The following is a 16313-nucleotide window of genomic DNA, read 5'->3' on the forward strand; positions in this document are numbered from 1 at the left end:
TAGAATTTTTACAATACCTGGAAACTAAATGGCTCAAAATAATGAGAGATTTTACAAACTCACTCTGGTTTCTCAAACTCATCACAGGGCCCTGATGCACGACATTACTTTTTAAAATCTTACTGTTATTGATAAGGGGAACAAGGAACTTTTTAATTGCAAAGCACTCATTAAAACAAAACTTGAGGAGTCAAACTTTGTATTACGGGGCCCGAAGATGTGCAGTTTGAATAATAATCTTGAAATTCAGACGTACAAAGATTTTACACACTGATTTTCAACAGTAAATCCACAACCAATAAAGTTGAATCTTTTAAAAGACATGTCAAAGGTGTGAATCTGAAATTCACTTTCAAAGAAATTCACAATGAAATGCACTGTGTAAGTCCAGCATGTTGTCAGCTAAGAAATCAGCAAAAATGAACTGTCTCATTACTGGCCATATAGATGAGAAAGGAAAATAAACTCATGTTTACAATGTGGATGTGAAAGAACAGTTTCTAGGTTCAGCTTCAATATTTATGTTTATGAATAATTGATATGTTCATATTGTCTAACAGCTATCTAGATGGATAAAGCTATGTATGCATCTATACATACTTATGCGTTCATACGCATCAGTATAAAACATTGATATTAGGTTTTTTCTAGACCAAATTCTAAAAAATGAGTTAAACAGTGAATCTCATAATTGTAGTAGGTCCCACCGAGATTTGAACTCGGATCGCTGGATTCAGAGTCCAGAGTGCTAACCATTACACCATGGAACCCTCTCACACAAGAGTGCCTTTTCCATTGAGACAAAAGAGAGCGCATCAGTGATGTCCTTCTCTTATATTGATAAAAAGATATCTCATTTGAATGGTCATAGTGGATAGAGATTTAATGTGATTTGATTCTTTTCAGCTATATTCTCTATAAAAGTGTTAAATATTCAAATGTTTATCTGAATATAAAAGTTATATCACAATGTTCATCTTTGCCTGTAGCATAATAAAACAGTCTACATTTCCAGACTACTGAAGCAATGTCTCTGTCTCCTGCATGGGTGGCTCGATAGAGCAATGGTTGGCAATTTGGACTTTGCATCCAATGATCCGATTTGAAACCTTGGAGGGACTTTTTTTATTACTCTTGAGCTTTTCCATTTCTTCATCTTTGTTCATTGATAGCTCAAATCCAACACCAGTAGGTTGAAAGAGTCAATTATTGAATGCTTTCAAAATGTCCATCAGCTTGAACAAGTTACATCAATACAAACTTTACAATACTTTGACATCAAATTTCTTCACAAAGTAGTTAGCCATTATAAAATCATATCCTGATTTTCTCAAACGCATTTCAGACGGGTGATTCACAGCATCACTTTTTTAAGCTTTCCCGCTATTGATAAGGCGAAAATAGCACATTTTGAATGAGAAGTTTTCTTCAATCAAACATAGAGGAACCCAAATGATGATCTCATTCAGCTAGTAAAAATGTTGTTTTATATTAGTATGGAAATCGTGAAAAGAAAATGTTTTTCATGCTGATTTACAACAGTTGATCTCCAATCGTAAAATATAAGCTTTTGGTCGGAGGCATGACAGGTACTGATCAAATTCTCATTTTTGAACTTTATTCACAAATCATATGATATGCTTTGTATACATCAACTGTATTGTTGGATCAATAATGAGTAAAAAGTGACTATCTCAATTTCAGGACATATAAAAGAGAAAGAAGTAGAAACTCATGTTTCAAATGCTGAGAGGCAACAACTGTTCATGATTTTCACCTCCACTAATTATATATATTTTTATAATCTATATGTTTATATGTTCCTATAAATATACAGAGACATATAGCTATATATACAGAGATACATATGTACAGGTTGATTTTTACATGTTTATAAGTAAATGTGATGTTGTTCCAAATAAAACTTCTAAGAACTGAATGGAAAAGAAAATTGTAATGTTCAGATAAGTCCCACTGAAATTTGTACTCAGATCCCTGTTTTCAGAGTCCAGAGTGCTAACCACGACACCATCCACCCTCCCGTACCAGGGTGAGCTTTCCATTTTGACAGAAGAGATTTGCCTCAGGGGGCAACTTATCTTTCATTGAAAAATATTATCTCACATAAAAACCACTGTTCAACAGAGTTATAACGTTATTTGAGTCTTTTGGGCAACATCCTTCCCCAACATAGTTCAATATGCAAAAGTTTACCAGAATAGGAAAGCAATCCAATTCAGTTTCTCTTTGACAGTAGAATATTAAAAACTTTGACATTTCCACATTGCTGCAGCAGTTTGCACTCCTTTCACATGGGAGGTTCCATGGTGTAATGGTTAGCACTTTGGACTTTGAATCCAATGATCCGAGTTCAAATCTCGGTGGGACCATTTTATGACTCTTGACCAAATCATTTTCTTTCAAGTGTATTCATTAATATCACATATCTAATACCGGTAGGGTGAAAAATTAATTTATTGATTATACTCTAAAAGTTTACTAGATGTGAGCAAATAATAGAATTTTTACAATACCTGGAAACTAAATGGCTCAAAATAATGAGAGATTTTACAAACTCACTCTGGTTTCTCAAACTCATCACAGGGCCCTGATGCACGACATTACTTTTTAAAATCTTACTGTTATTGATAAGGGGAACAAGGAACTTTTTAATTGCAAAGCACTCATTAAAACAAAACTTGAGGAGTCAAACTTTGTATTACGGGGCCCGAAGATGTGCAGTTTGAATAATAATCTTGAAATTCAGACGTACAAAGATTTTACACACTGATTTTCAACAGTAAATCCACAACCAATAAAGTTGAATCTTTTAAAAGACATGTCAAAGGTGTGAATCTGAAATTCACTTTCAAAGAAATTCACAATGAAATGCACTGTGTAAGTCCAGCATGTTGTCAGCTAAGAAATCAGCAAAAATGAACTGTCTCATTACTGGCCATATAGATGAGAAAGGAAAATAAACTCATGTTTACAATGTGGATGTGAAAGAACAGTTTCTAGGTTCAGCTTCAATATTTATGTTTATGAATAATTGATATGTTCATATTGTCTAACAGCTATCTAGATGGATAAAGCTATGTATGCATCTATACATACTTATGCGTTCATACGCATCAGTATAAAACATTGATATTAGGTTTTTTCTAGACCAAATTCTAAAAAATGAGTTAAACAGTGAATCTCATAATTGTAGTAGGTCCCACCGAGATTTGAACTCGGATCGCTGGATTCAGAGTCCAGAGTGCTAACCATTACACCATGAAACCCTCTCGCACAAGAGTGCCTTTTCCATTGAGACAAAAGAGAGCGCATCAGTGATGTCCTTCTCTTATATTGATAAAAAGATATTTATTTATTTATTTATTTATGGGTTTGTAACGCGCCGGCATCACACCCGAAGGTGTATCTCCGCGCGGAGCTGTAAGGAACAGTCAGGGCAGCGTTCCAACTAGAACAGAGTGGTTTTAAGGAGTTTCCTAAAGGCCAGGTGGCTAGAGCAATCTCTGAGAGAAAGAGGAAGATTGTTCCACAGACGGGGGCCCCTGATGGAAAGGGAGCGACCCCCCTGTCTGGTCTTGTTGTGTCTAGGAACCTGAAGTAGCAGCTGATTGCTGGACCTTAGAGTGCGGGAAGGGCGGTGGTATACAAATTTCTCCGCAAGGTGAGGTGGACCGAGGTTGTGAAGACCCTTGTGCACCACACAGCAAATCTTGAATTCCACCCTTTTCCGGATGGGGAGCCAATGGAGGGCCTTGAGGAGGGGCAAGGATGGGGTTCTAGGGGGGGCACTGGTTACCAGGCGGGCCGCAGTGTTTTGAACCACCTGAAGTCTGTTAAGCACTCCTTCGTTGGCTGCTAAGAATAGGCCATTGCAATAGTCCAGGCGGCTCAAAACGAGGGCCTGGACCAAGGTCTTTCTGGTGTGGTCTGGTAGAAGGGGGAACACCTTCCGAAGGAGGCTAATAATGTGAAAGCAGGAACCTGCCGTGATGTTGGCATGATGAGCAAAGGTGAGATCATGATCAAGACGGACCCCCAGGTTTTTCACCACCTGTTTAGGGAGTGGGGCCTGACCCAGACTGGAGGGCCACCAGTCAGGGGTCCACAGGATTTTAGCCCCTCCGAATAGCATGACCTCTGACTTTCCCACATTACACTGGAGAAAGTTCCGGGCCATCCAGCTGGCGATCGCAGTCATGCCGTTGGAGAAAGCTAGTCTTATCTCCGGGGTAAAGTTTTTAAAAGTAAACAGCAGCTGCGTATCGTCAGCGTAGGAGATGGGCATGAACCCGAAAGACCTCACAATGTTAGCCAGAGAGGAGACATATACGTTAAACAACGTAGGGCTAAGACAGGAGCCCTGTGGGACTCCTCTGGTAATACTGGCCGAGGGGGAACTGAAGGAACCCATATTCACCTTCTGGGTGCGTTCAGAGAGAAAGCTGGTAAACCACGCCAAGGCGGCTTTCTCAATGCCGATCTCCTTTAATCTGGTCAGGAGAATTGCGTGGGATATGGTGTCGAAAGCTGCGGACAAGTCCAGCAGCACCAACACCACAGACATCCCTCTGTCCAAGGACAGGCGTATAGCATCCGTGATGGAAAGGAGCGCCGTCTCGGTGCTGTACCTGGGCCTGAAACCCGACTGAGAGTGGTCCAGACAGCCGGCCTGCTCAATAAAGCTGGAAAGATGGTGATTAACATGCTTCTCCGTCAGTTTGCTGATGAACGGCAAGAGGGAGATAGGCCTCAGATTAGTCATGTCAGACCAAGGGATGGAGGTGTTTTTCCTAATAGGCTTGACCATGGCCTCCTTCCACTCCCGGGGGACCAGTCCCTCAGAGAGGGAGCAGTTGATCACCGTCTGAATGGAAGGGCTGAGGACACTCCCAATGTGGTGCATGATACGGGCAGGAACAGGGTCCACTGGGCTGCCTGACTTAATTGTCCCGATCAGGGAGTTGACTTGGTCCAAGCTGATCTCGGGAATAGAAGACAGCGCAGCGGAGACAGCACCGATTGTGCCGGGCTGGGGGCTGAAAGAGGGGACTGTCTCCTCAATTGGTGGACTAATTTGGGAGATGTTATGATAGATGGAATCGATTTTATTTGCAAAAAACTCAGCGGTATCCTCACACAGTTTTTGGGTCAGCATTTCAGGACTGTCACAGGCGACGGGCTTGGTAAATGTGCAGAGAACCTGGTAAAGTAGTTTAGGATCATTGCCAGCCTCAGACAGTTGGGAGACAATGTAGGATTTACGGGCAGCTCTGATGTTTTTGTGGTAAAGTCTCATCGCTGAGCTATAGCGTTCTTTATCGGTCATACTGCGTGAGGTTCTCCAGGCTTTCTCCAACTTCCTGCAGGCCTTTTTCTCCTCACGCAGTAGGTCCGAGTACCATGGTTCCTGCCTGCGGTCAGAGCGCCGATTACAGCGCCTTAAAGGAGCAATTAGATTGACAGCCGTGATCAAGGCCTCGTTGTATTTGGACAAAGCCGAACTGGTGGAGTCAGAAGGGAGAAAATCGGGAGGTACAAAAGTAGCTCTAAAAGTGTTAGCAGACATTTTATACCACTGCCTGCGCCATAACGGAAGAGGAGCAAGTAGGGGGCGTTCTGTAAAAAGAGCGGGGAGGGAAAAATTAATTACAAAATGATCAGTCCATTCCACCTGCGTAGGAGGATAACACGACAGGAGGTGCGAATTGGACATGATTAGGTCGAGGGTATGACCGGCCCGATGAGTCGGACCTTGGTTGCACTGTTTAAGACCAAGGGTAGATAGATCAGCCAGCAAGTTGCGTGCATCTGCATTATCAGCCACTTCGCTGTGGACATTGAAGTCTCCAAGGAGTACAAAATTAGTTCCTAAAGTAATATAAGGAGCCAATGTCTCCAGAAGGAGAGTCGAAGCCTCCCCACAAGGACCAGGGGGACGGTACACCAGTGCTCCCTTCCAGCAAGTTTGTGACAAGGAACCTATTCTGAAAACAAGGACTTCAATGTCCTTAGTACAGCATTGGTCGAGGAAGGTAACAGTAAGAGTGTCCTTATAGATTACTGCAACCCCGCCGCCAGTTTTGACAGGGCGGTCAAGCCTAAGAATCTTGTACCCCATGGGGATCCCCAGGGTAATGGCAGGGACCAGATGGGGTTTGAGCCAGGTCTCTGTGCAAAAGCAGAAATCAGGGCGGGCCGAGTGAATTAAGTCCCAAACCTCCGAGTGATGCTTCGGGAGGGATCTTATATTACATAATATGCTATTGCCCTTAGGAGACCAGGAACACAAGTCACCAGGGGTCAATGTGCCTGAAAGGGGGGGGCATGTGTATGACTGATAGTGGCAGTGCCTACATGAGAAAGGGCCCTCTGGACGAAAATCAGGGTTCTGAGCGCAACCTTTCAGCGGAGGGTCCCACAATTTACGAAGGTCATTGGAAGAGTACCTAAGTCTGTTGGAACCGCCAGCGTAAAGAGCCTCGATAGCAGGGGTCATGGCCCCTGGCCCCGTGCGGTCACGGACGGGCACAGACGGGCTCCTCTCTGGCTCGTCTCAGGCGCGACTAAGGCGCCCCCTGCGCGCAATCGCTGCGCGCTTGGGCGACGAGAGGGCTTAAATGCCCTGCCTGATGCAGACCGCTAGAGCGCTGACAGCGCGAAAGTGTGGGTGGGGTCACTGGCTCTTCCTGTCCCGCCCTCCGCTCAATCGGCACTGGTTGCCGTGTCGGACCGGGGCGGGGCAGGGGAAGAATCGAGCACAAGCCCTCAAGGAGTCAGAACGCAGTAAGTATGGCCAAAGTGTTTTAAAAATATCGCAATAACAAGTTAAAAGCTAGACAGTGCAAGCATACACCAACAGGTACCGGCTAGTGGGGAGCGCAGAGCGCTGTTCCAATTACAGCAGGTAGTAAAGCGGGTCGGGGAGACTCTGCCACCGTCCTCCCTTCCGCAAGCTCCCGCTGCTCCTCGCCGCCTTAAATGCCCTGCCTGATGCAGACCGCTAGAGCGCTGACAGCGCGAAAGTGTGGGTGGGGTCACTGGCTCTTCCTGTCCCGCCCTCCGCTCAATCGGCACTGGTTGCCGTGTCGGACCGGGGCGGGGCAGGGGAAGAATCGAGCACAAGCCCTCAAGGAGTCAGAACGCAGTAAGTATGGCCAAAGTGTTTTAAAAATATCGCAATAACAAGTTAAAAGCTAGACAGTGCAAGCATACACCAACAGGTACCGGCTAGTGGGGAGCGCAGAGCGCTGTTCCAATTACAGCAGGTAGTAAAGCGGGTCGGGGAGACTCTGCCACCGTCCTCCCTTCCGCAAGCTCCCGCTGCTCCTCGCCGCCTTAAATGCCCTGCCTGATGCAGACCGCTAGAGCGCTGACAGCGCGAAAGTGTGGGTGGGGTCACTGGCTCTTCCTGTCCCGCCCTCCGCTCAATCGGCACTGGTTGCCGTGACGGACCGGGGCGGGGCAGGGGAAGAATCGAGCACAAGCCCTCAAGGAGTCAGAACGCAGTAAGTATGGCCAAAGTGTTTTAAAAATATCGCAATAACAAGTTAAAAGCTAGACAGTGCAAGCATACACCAACAGGTACCGGCTAGTGGGGAGCGCAGAGCGCTGTTCCAATTACAGCAGGTAGTAAAGCGGGTCGGGGAGACTCTGCCACCGTCCTCCCTTCCTTCCCTTGAATGGTCATAGTGGATAGAGATTTAATGTGATTTGATTCTTTTCAGCTATATTCTCTATAAAAGTGTTAAATATTCAAATGTTTATCTGAATATAAAAGTTATATCACAATGTTCATCTTTGCCTGTAGCATAATAAAACAGTCTACATTTCCAGACTACTGAAGCAATGTCTCTGTCTCCTGCATGGGTGGCTCGATAGAGCAATGGTTGGCAATTTGGACTTTGCATCCAATGATCCGATTTGAAACCTTGGAGGGACTTTTTTTATTACTCTTGAGCTTTTCCATTTCTTCATCTTTGTTCATTGATAGCTCAAATCCAACACCAGTAGGTTGAAAGAGTCAATTATTGAATGCTTTCAAAATGTCCATCAGCTTGAACAAGTTACATCAATACAAACTTTACAATACTTTGACATCAAATTTCTTCACAAAGTAGTTAGCCATTATAAAATCATATCCTGATTTTCTCAAACGCATTTCAGACGGGTGATTCACAGCATCACTTTTTTAAGCTTTCCCGCTATTGATAAGGCGAAAATAGCACATTTTGAATGAGAAGTTTTCTTCAATCAAACATAGAGGAACCCAAATGATGATCTCATTCAGCTAGTAAAAATGTTGTTTTATATTAGTATGGAAATCGTGAAAAGAAAATGTTTTTCATGCTGATTTACAACAGTTGATCTCCAATCGTAAAATATAAGCTTTTGGTCGGAGGCATGACAGGTACTGATCAAATTCTCATTTTTGAACTTTATTCACAAATCATATGATATGCTTTGTATACATCAACTGTATTGTTGGATCAATAATGAGTAAAAAGTGACTATCTCAATTTCAGGACATATAAAAGAGAAAGAAGTAGAAACTCATGTTTCAAATGCTGAGAGGCAACAACTGTTCATGATTTTCACCTCCACTAATTATATATATTTTTATAATCTATATGTTTATATGTTCCTATAAATATACAGAGACATATAGCTATATATACAGAGATACATATGTACAGGTTGATTTTTACATGTTTATAAGTAAATGTGATGTTGTTCCAAATAAAACTTCTAAGAACTGAATGGAAAAGAAAATTGTAATGTTCAGATAAGTCCCACTGAAATTTGTACTCAGATCCCTGTTTTCAGAGTCCAGAGTGCTAACCACGACACCATCCACCCTCCCGTACCAGGGTGAGCTTTCCATTTTGACAGAAGAGATTTGCCTCAGGGGGCAACTTATCTTTCATTGAAAAATATTATCTCACATAAAAACCACTGTTCAACAGAGTTATAACGTTATTTGAGTCTTTTGGGCAACATCCTTCCCCAACATAGTTCAATATGCAAAAGTTTACCAGAATAGGAAAGCAATCCAATTCAGTTTCTCTTTGACAGTAGAATATTAAAAACTTTGACATTTCCACATTGCTGCAGCAGTTTGCACTCCTTTCACATGGGAGGTTCCATGGTGTAATGGTTAGCACTTTGGACTTTGAATCCAATGATCCGAGTTCAAATCTCGGTGGGACCATTTTATGACTCTTGACCAAATCATTTTCTTTCAAGTGTATTCATTAATATCACATATCTAATACCGGTAGGGTGAAAAATTAATTTATTGATTATACTCTAAAAGTTTACTAGATGTGAGCAAATAATAGAATTTTTACAATACCTGGAAACTAAATGGCTCAAAATAATGAGAGATTTTACAAACTCACTCTGGTTTCTCAAACTCATCACAGGGCCCTGATGCACGACATTACTTTTTAAAATCTTACTGTTATTGATAAGGGGAACAAGGAACTTTTTAATTGCAAAGCACTCATTAAAACAAAACTTGAGGAGTCAAACTTTGTATTACGGGGCCCGAAGATGTGCAGTTTGAATAATAATCTTGAAATTCAGACGTACAAAGATTTTACACACTGATTTTCAACAGTAAATCCACAACCAATAAAGTTGAATCTTTTAAAAGACATGTCAAAGGTGTGAATCTGAAATTCACTTTCAAAGAAATTCACAATGAAATGCACTGTGTAAGTCCAGCATGTTGTCAGCTAAGAAATCAGCAAAAATGAACTGTCTCATTACTGGCCATATAGATGAGAAAGGAAAATAAACTCATGTTTACAATGTGGATGTGAAAGAACAGTTTCTAGGTTCAGCTTCAATATTTATGTTTATGAATAATTGATATGTTCATATTGTCTAACAGCTATCTAGATGGATAAAGCTATGTATGCATCTATACATACTTATGCGTTCATACGCATCAGTATAAAACATTGATATTAGGTTTTTTCTAGACCAAATTCTAAAAAATGAGTTAAACAGTGAATCTCATAATTGTAGTAGGTCCCACTGAGATTTGAACTCGGATCGCTGGATTCAGAGTCCAGAGTGCTAACCATTACACCATGGAACCCTCTCACACAAGAGTGCCTTTTCCATTGAGACAAAAGAGAGCGCATCAGTGATGTCCTTCTCTTATATTGATAAAAAGATATCTCATTTGAATGGTCATAGTGGATAGAGATTTAATGTGATTTGATTCTTTTCAGCTATATTCTCTATAAAAGTGTTAAATATTCAAATGTTTATCTGAATATAAAAGTTATATCACAATGTTCATCTTTGCCTGTAGCATAATAAAACAGTCTACATTTCCAGACTACTGAAGCAATGTCTCTGTCTCCTGCATGGGTGGCTCGATAGAGCAATGGTTGGCAATTTGGACTTTGCATCCAATGATCCGATTTGAAACCTTGGAGGGACTTTTTTTATTACTCTTGAGCTTTTCCATTTCTTCATCTTTGTTCATTGATAGCTCAAATCCAACACCAGTAGGTTGAAAGAGTCAATTATTGAATGCTTTCAAAATGTCCATCAGCTTGAACAAGTTACATCAATACAAACTTTACAATACTTTGACATCAAATTTCTTCACAAAGTAGTTAGCCATTATAAAATCATATCCTGATTTTCTCAAACGCATTTCAGACGGGTGATTCACAGCATCACTTTTTTAAGCTTTCCCGCTATTGATAAGGCGAAAATAGCACATTTTGAATGAGAAGTTTTCTTCAATCAAACATAGAGGAACCCAAATGATGATCTCATTCAGCTAGTAAAAATGTTGTTTTATATTAGTATGGAAATCGTGAAAAGAAAATGTTTTTCATGCTGATTTACAACAGTTGATCTCCAATCGTAAAATATAAGCTTTTGGTCGGAGGCATGACAGGTACTGATCAAATTCTCATTTTTGAACTTTATTCACAAATCATATGATATGCTTTGTATACATCAACTGTATTGTTGGATCAATAATGAGTAAAAAGTGACTATCTCAATTTCAGGACATATAAAAGAGAAAGAAGTAGAAACTCATGTTTCAAATGCTGAGAGGCAACAACTGTTCATGATTTTCACCTCCACTAATTATATATATTTTTATAATCTATATGTTTATATGTTCCTATAAATATACAGAGACATATAGCTATATATACAGAGATACATATGTACAGGTTGATTTTTACATGTTTATAAGTAAATGTGATGTTGTTCCAAATAAAACTTCTAAGAACTGAATGGAAAAGAAAATTGTAATGTTCAGATAAGTCCCACTGAAATTTGTACTCAGATCCCTGTTTTCAGAGTCCAGAGTGCTAACCACGACACCATCCACCCTCCCGTACCAGGGTGAGCTTTCCATTTTGACAGAAGAGATTTGCCTCAGGGGGCAACTTATCTTTCATTGAAAAATATTATCTCACATAAAAACCACTGTTCAACAGAGTTATAACGTTATTTGAGTCTTTTGGGCAACATCCTTCCCCAACATAGTTCAATATGCAAAAGTTTACCAGAATAGGAAAGCAATCCAATTCAGTTTCTCTTTGACAGTAGAATATTAAAAACTTTGACATTTCCACATTGCTGCAGCAGTTTGCACTCCTTTCACATGGGAGGTTCCATGGTGTAATGGTTAGCACTTTGGACTTTGAATCCAATGATCCGAGTTCAAATCTCGGTGGGACCATTTTATGACTCTTGACCAAATCATTTTCTTTCAAGTGTATTCATTAATATCACATATCTAATACCGGTAGGGTGAAAAATTAATTTATTGATTATACTCTAAAAGTTTACTAGATGTGAGCAAATAATAGAATTTTTACAATACCTGGAAACTAAATGGCTCAAAATAATGAGAGATTTTACAAACTCACTCTGGTTTCTCAAACTCATCACAGGGCCCTGATGCACGACATTACTTTTTAAAATCTTACTGTTATTGATAAGGGGAACAAGGAACTTTTTAATTGCAAAGCACTCATTAAAACAAAACTTGAGGAGTCAAACTTTGTATTACGGGGCCCGAAGATGTGCAGTTTGAATAATAATCTTGAAATTCAGACGTACAAAGATTTTACACACTGATTTTCAACAGTAAATCCACAACCAATAAAGTTGAATCTTTTAAAAGACATGTCAAAGGTGTGAATCTGAAATTCACTTTCAAAGAAATTCACAATGAAATGCACTGTGTAAGTCCAGCATGTTGTCAGCTAAGAAATCAGCAAAAATGAACTGTCTCATTACTGGCCATATAGATGAGAAAGGAAAATAAACTCATGTTTACAATGTGGATGTGAAAGAACAGTTTCTAGGTTCAGCTTCAATATTTATGTTTATGAATAATTGATATGTTCATATTGTCTAACAGCTATCTAGATGGATAAAGCTATGTATGCATCTATACATACTTATGCGTTCATACGCATCAGTATAAAACATTGATATTAGGTTTTTTCTAGACCAAATTCTAAAAAATGAGTTAAACAGTGAATCTCATAATTGTAGTAGGTCCCACCGAGATTTGAACTCGGATCGCTGGATTCAGAGTCCAGAGTGCTAACCATTACACCATGGAACCCTCTCACACAAGAGTGCCTTTTCCATTGAGACAAAAGAGAGCGCATCAGTGATGTCCTTCTCTTATATTGATAAAAAGATATCTCATTTGAATGGTCATAGTGGATAGAGATTTAATGTGATTTGATTCTTTTCAGCTATATTCTCTATAAAAGTGTTAAATATTCAAATGTTTATCTGAATATAAAAGTTATATCACAATGTTCATCTTTGCCTGTAGCATAATAAAACAGTCTACATTTCCAGACTACTGAAGCAATGTCTCTGTCTCCTGCATGGGTGGCTCGATAGAGCAATGGTTGGCAATTTGGACTTTGCATCCAATGATCCGATTTGAAACCTTGGAGGGACTTTTTTTATTACTCTTGAGCTTTTCCATTTCTTCATCTTTGTTCATTGATAGCTCAAATCCAACACCAGTAGGTTGAAAGAGTCAATTATTGAATGCTTTCAAAATGTCCATCAGCTTGAACAAGTTACATCAATACAAACTTTACAATACTTTGACATCAAATTTCTTCACAAAGTAGTTAGCCATTATAAAATCATATCCTGATTTTCTCAAACGCATTTCAGACGGGTGATTCACAGCATCACTTTTTTAAGCTTTCCCGCTATTGATAAGGCGAAAATAGCACATTTTGAATGAGAAGTTTTCTTCAATCAAACATAGAGGAACCCAAATGATGATCTCATTCAGCTAGTAAAAATGTTGTTTTATATTAGTATGGAAATCGTGAAAAGAAAATGTTTTTCATGCTGATTTACAACAGTTGATCTCCAATCGTAAAATATAAGCTTTTGGTCGGAGGCATGACAGGTACTGATCAAATTCTCATTTTTGAACTTTATTCACAAATCATATGATATGCTTTGTATACATCAACTGTATTGTTGGATCAATAATGAGTAAAAAGTGACTATCTCAATTTCAGGACATATAAAAGAGAAAGAAGTAGAAACTCATGTTTCAAATGCTGAGAGGCAACAACTGTTCATGATTTTCACCTCCACTAATTATATATATTTTTATAATCTATATGTTTATATGTTCCTATAAATATACAGAGACATATAGCTATATATACAGAGATACATATGTACAGGTTGATTTTTACATGTTTATAAGTAAATGTGATGTTGTTCCAAATAAAACTTCTAAGAACTGAATGGAAAAGAAAATTGTAATGTTCAGATAAGTCCCACTGAAATTTGTACTCAGATCCCTGTTTTCAGAGTCCAGAGTGCTAACCACGACACCATCCACCCTCCCGTACCAGGGTGAGCTTTCCATTTTGACAGAAGAGATTTGCCTCAGGGGGCAACTTATCTTTCATTGAAAAATATTATCTCACATAAAAACCACTGTTCAACAGAGTTATAACGTTATTTGAGTCTTTTGGGCAACATCCTTCCCCAACATAGTTCAATATGCAAAAGTTTACCAGAATAGGAAAGCAATCCAATTCAGTTTCTCTTTGACAGTAGAATATTAAAAACTTTGACATTTCCACATTGCTGCAGCAGTTTGCACTCCTTTCACATGGGAGGTTCCATGGTGTAATGGTTAGCACTTTGGACTTTGAATCCAATGATCCGAGTTCAAATCTCGGTGGGACCATTTTATGACTCTTGACCAAATCATTTTCTTTCAAGTGTATTCATTAATATCACATATCTAATACCGGTAGGGTGAAAAATTAATTTATTGATTATACTCTAAAAGTTTACTAGATGTGAGCAAATAATAGAATTTTTACAATACCTGGAAACTAAATGGCTCAAAATAATGAGAGATTTTACAAACTCACTCTGGTTTCTCAAACTCATCACAGGGCCCTGATGCACGACATTACTTTTTAAAATCTTACTGTTATTGATAAGGGGAACAAGGAACTTTTTAATTGCAAAGCACTCATTAAAACAAAACTTGAGGAGTCAAACTTTGTATTACGGGGCCCGAAGATGTGCAGTTTGAATAATAATCTTGAAATTCAGACGTACAAAGATTTTACACACTGATTTTCAACAGTAAATCCACAACCAATAAAGTTGAATCTTTTAAAAGACATGTCAAAGGTGTGAATCTGAAATTCACTTTCAAAGAAATTCACAATGAAATGCACTGTGTAAGTCCAGCATGTTGTCAGCTAAGAAATCAGCAAAAATGAACTGTCTCATTACTGGCCATATAGATGAGAAAGGAAAATAAACTCATGTTTACAATGTGGATGTGAAAGAACAGTTTCTAGGTTCAGCTTCAATATTTATGTTTATGAATAATTGATATGTTCATATTGTCTAACAGCTATCTAGATGGATAAAGCTATGTATGCATCTATACATACTTATGCGTTCATACGCATCAGTATAAAACATTGATATTAGGTTTTTTCTAGACCAAATTCTAAAAAATGAGTTAAACAGTGAATCTCATAATTGTAGTAGGTCCCACCGAGATTTGAACTCGGATCGCTGGATTCAGAGTCCAGAGTGCTAACCATTACACCATGGAACCCTCTCACACAAGAGTGCCTTTTCCATTGAGACAAAAGAGAGCGCATCAGTGATGTCCTTCTCTTATATTGATAAAAAGATATCTCATTTGAATGGTCATAGTGGATAGAGATTTAATGTGATTTGATTCTTTTCAGCTATATTCTCTATAAAAGTGTTAAATATTCAAATGTTTATCTGAATATAAAAGTTATATCACAATGTTCATCTTTGCCTGTAGCATAATAAAACAGTCTACATTTCCAGACTACTGAAGCAATGTCTCTGTCTCCTGCATGGGTGGCTCGATAGAGCAATGGTTGGCAATTTGGACTTTGCATCCAATGATCCGATTTGAAACCTTGGAGGGACTTTTTTTATTACTCTTGAGCTTTTCCATTTCTTCATCTTTGTTCATTGATAGCTCAAATCCAACACCAGTAGGTTGAAAGAGTCAATTATTGAATGCTTTCAAAATGTCCATCAGCTTGAACAAGTTACATCAATACAAACTTTACAATACTTTGACATCAAATTTCTTCACAAAGTAGTTAGCCATTATAAAATCATATCCTGATTTTCTCAAACGCATTTCAGACGGGTGATTCACAGCATCACTTTTTTAAGCTTTCCCGCTATTGATAAGGCGAAAATAGCACATTTTGAATGAGAAGTTTTCTTCAATCAAACATAGAGGAACCCAAATGATGATCTCATTCAGCTAGTAAAAATGTTGTTTTATATTAGTATGGAAATCGTGAAAAGAAAATGTTTTTCATGCTGATTTACAACAGTTGATCTCCAATCGTAAAATATAAGCTTTTGGTCGGAGGCATGACAGGTACTGATCAAATTCTCATTTTTGAACTTTATTCACAAATCATATGATATGCTTTGTATACATCAACTGTATTGTTGGATCAATAATGAGTAAAAAGTGACTATCTCAATTTCAGGACATATAAAAGAGAAAGAAGTAGAAACTCATGTTTCAAATGCTGAGAGGCAACAACTGTTCATGATTTTCACCTCCACTAATTATATATATTTTTATAATCTATATGTTTATATGTTCCTATAAATATACAGAGACATATAGCTATATATACAGAGATACATATGTACAGGTTGATTTTTACATGTTTATAAGTAAATGTGATGTTGTTCCAAATAAA

At 38.9% G+C, this 16313-nt stretch overlaps 8 non-coding genes across 8 annotated transcripts; 4 read left to right on the plus strand and 4 right to left on the minus strand.

Moving 5' to 3' along the window:
- Positions 1–698: 698 nt before the first annotated feature.
- Positions 699–770, minus strand: TRNAQ-CUG (transfer RNA glutamine (anticodon CUG)). Its single transcript has one exon. It is a non-coding gene; the product is annotated as a tRNA-Gln (tRNA).
- A 1548-nt stretch (positions 771–2318) lies between these two features.
- On the plus strand, positions 2319–2390 carry TRNAQ-UUG (transfer RNA glutamine (anticodon UUG)). Its single transcript has one exon. It is a non-coding gene; the product is annotated as a tRNA-Gln (tRNA).
- Positions 2391–3215: 825 nt separating this feature from the next.
- TRNAQ-CUG (transfer RNA glutamine (anticodon CUG)) lies at positions 3216–3287 on the minus strand. Its single transcript has one exon. It is a non-coding gene; the product is annotated as a tRNA-Gln (tRNA).
- A 5870-nt stretch (positions 3288–9157) lies between these two features.
- TRNAQ-UUG (transfer RNA glutamine (anticodon UUG)) lies at positions 9158–9229 on the plus strand. The gene has a single exon. It is a non-coding gene; the product is annotated as a tRNA-Gln (tRNA).
- Positions 9230–11674: 2445 nt separating this feature from the next.
- Positions 11675–11746, plus strand: TRNAQ-UUG (transfer RNA glutamine (anticodon UUG)). Its single transcript has one exon. It is a non-coding gene; the product is annotated as a tRNA-Gln (tRNA).
- Positions 11747–12571: 825 nt separating this feature from the next.
- On the minus strand, positions 12572–12643 carry TRNAQ-CUG (transfer RNA glutamine (anticodon CUG)). Its single transcript has one exon. It is a non-coding gene; the product is annotated as a tRNA-Gln (tRNA).
- Positions 12644–14191: 1548 nt separating this feature from the next.
- TRNAQ-UUG (transfer RNA glutamine (anticodon UUG)) lies at positions 14192–14263 on the plus strand. Its single transcript has one exon. It is a non-coding gene; the product is annotated as a tRNA-Gln (tRNA).
- Positions 14264–15088: 825 nt separating this feature from the next.
- Positions 15089–15160, minus strand: TRNAQ-CUG (transfer RNA glutamine (anticodon CUG)). Its single transcript has one exon. It is a non-coding gene; the product is annotated as a tRNA-Gln (tRNA).
- Positions 15161–16313: the final 1153 nt, after the last annotated feature.

This window comes from Triturus cristatus, chromosome 5_2 (assembly GCF_964204655.1).
Source record: "Triturus cristatus chromosome 5_2, aTriCri1.1, whole genome shotgun sequence".
In the NCBI taxonomy this organism is placed as follows: Eukaryota; Metazoa; Chordata; class Amphibia; order Caudata; family Salamandridae; genus Triturus; species Triturus cristatus.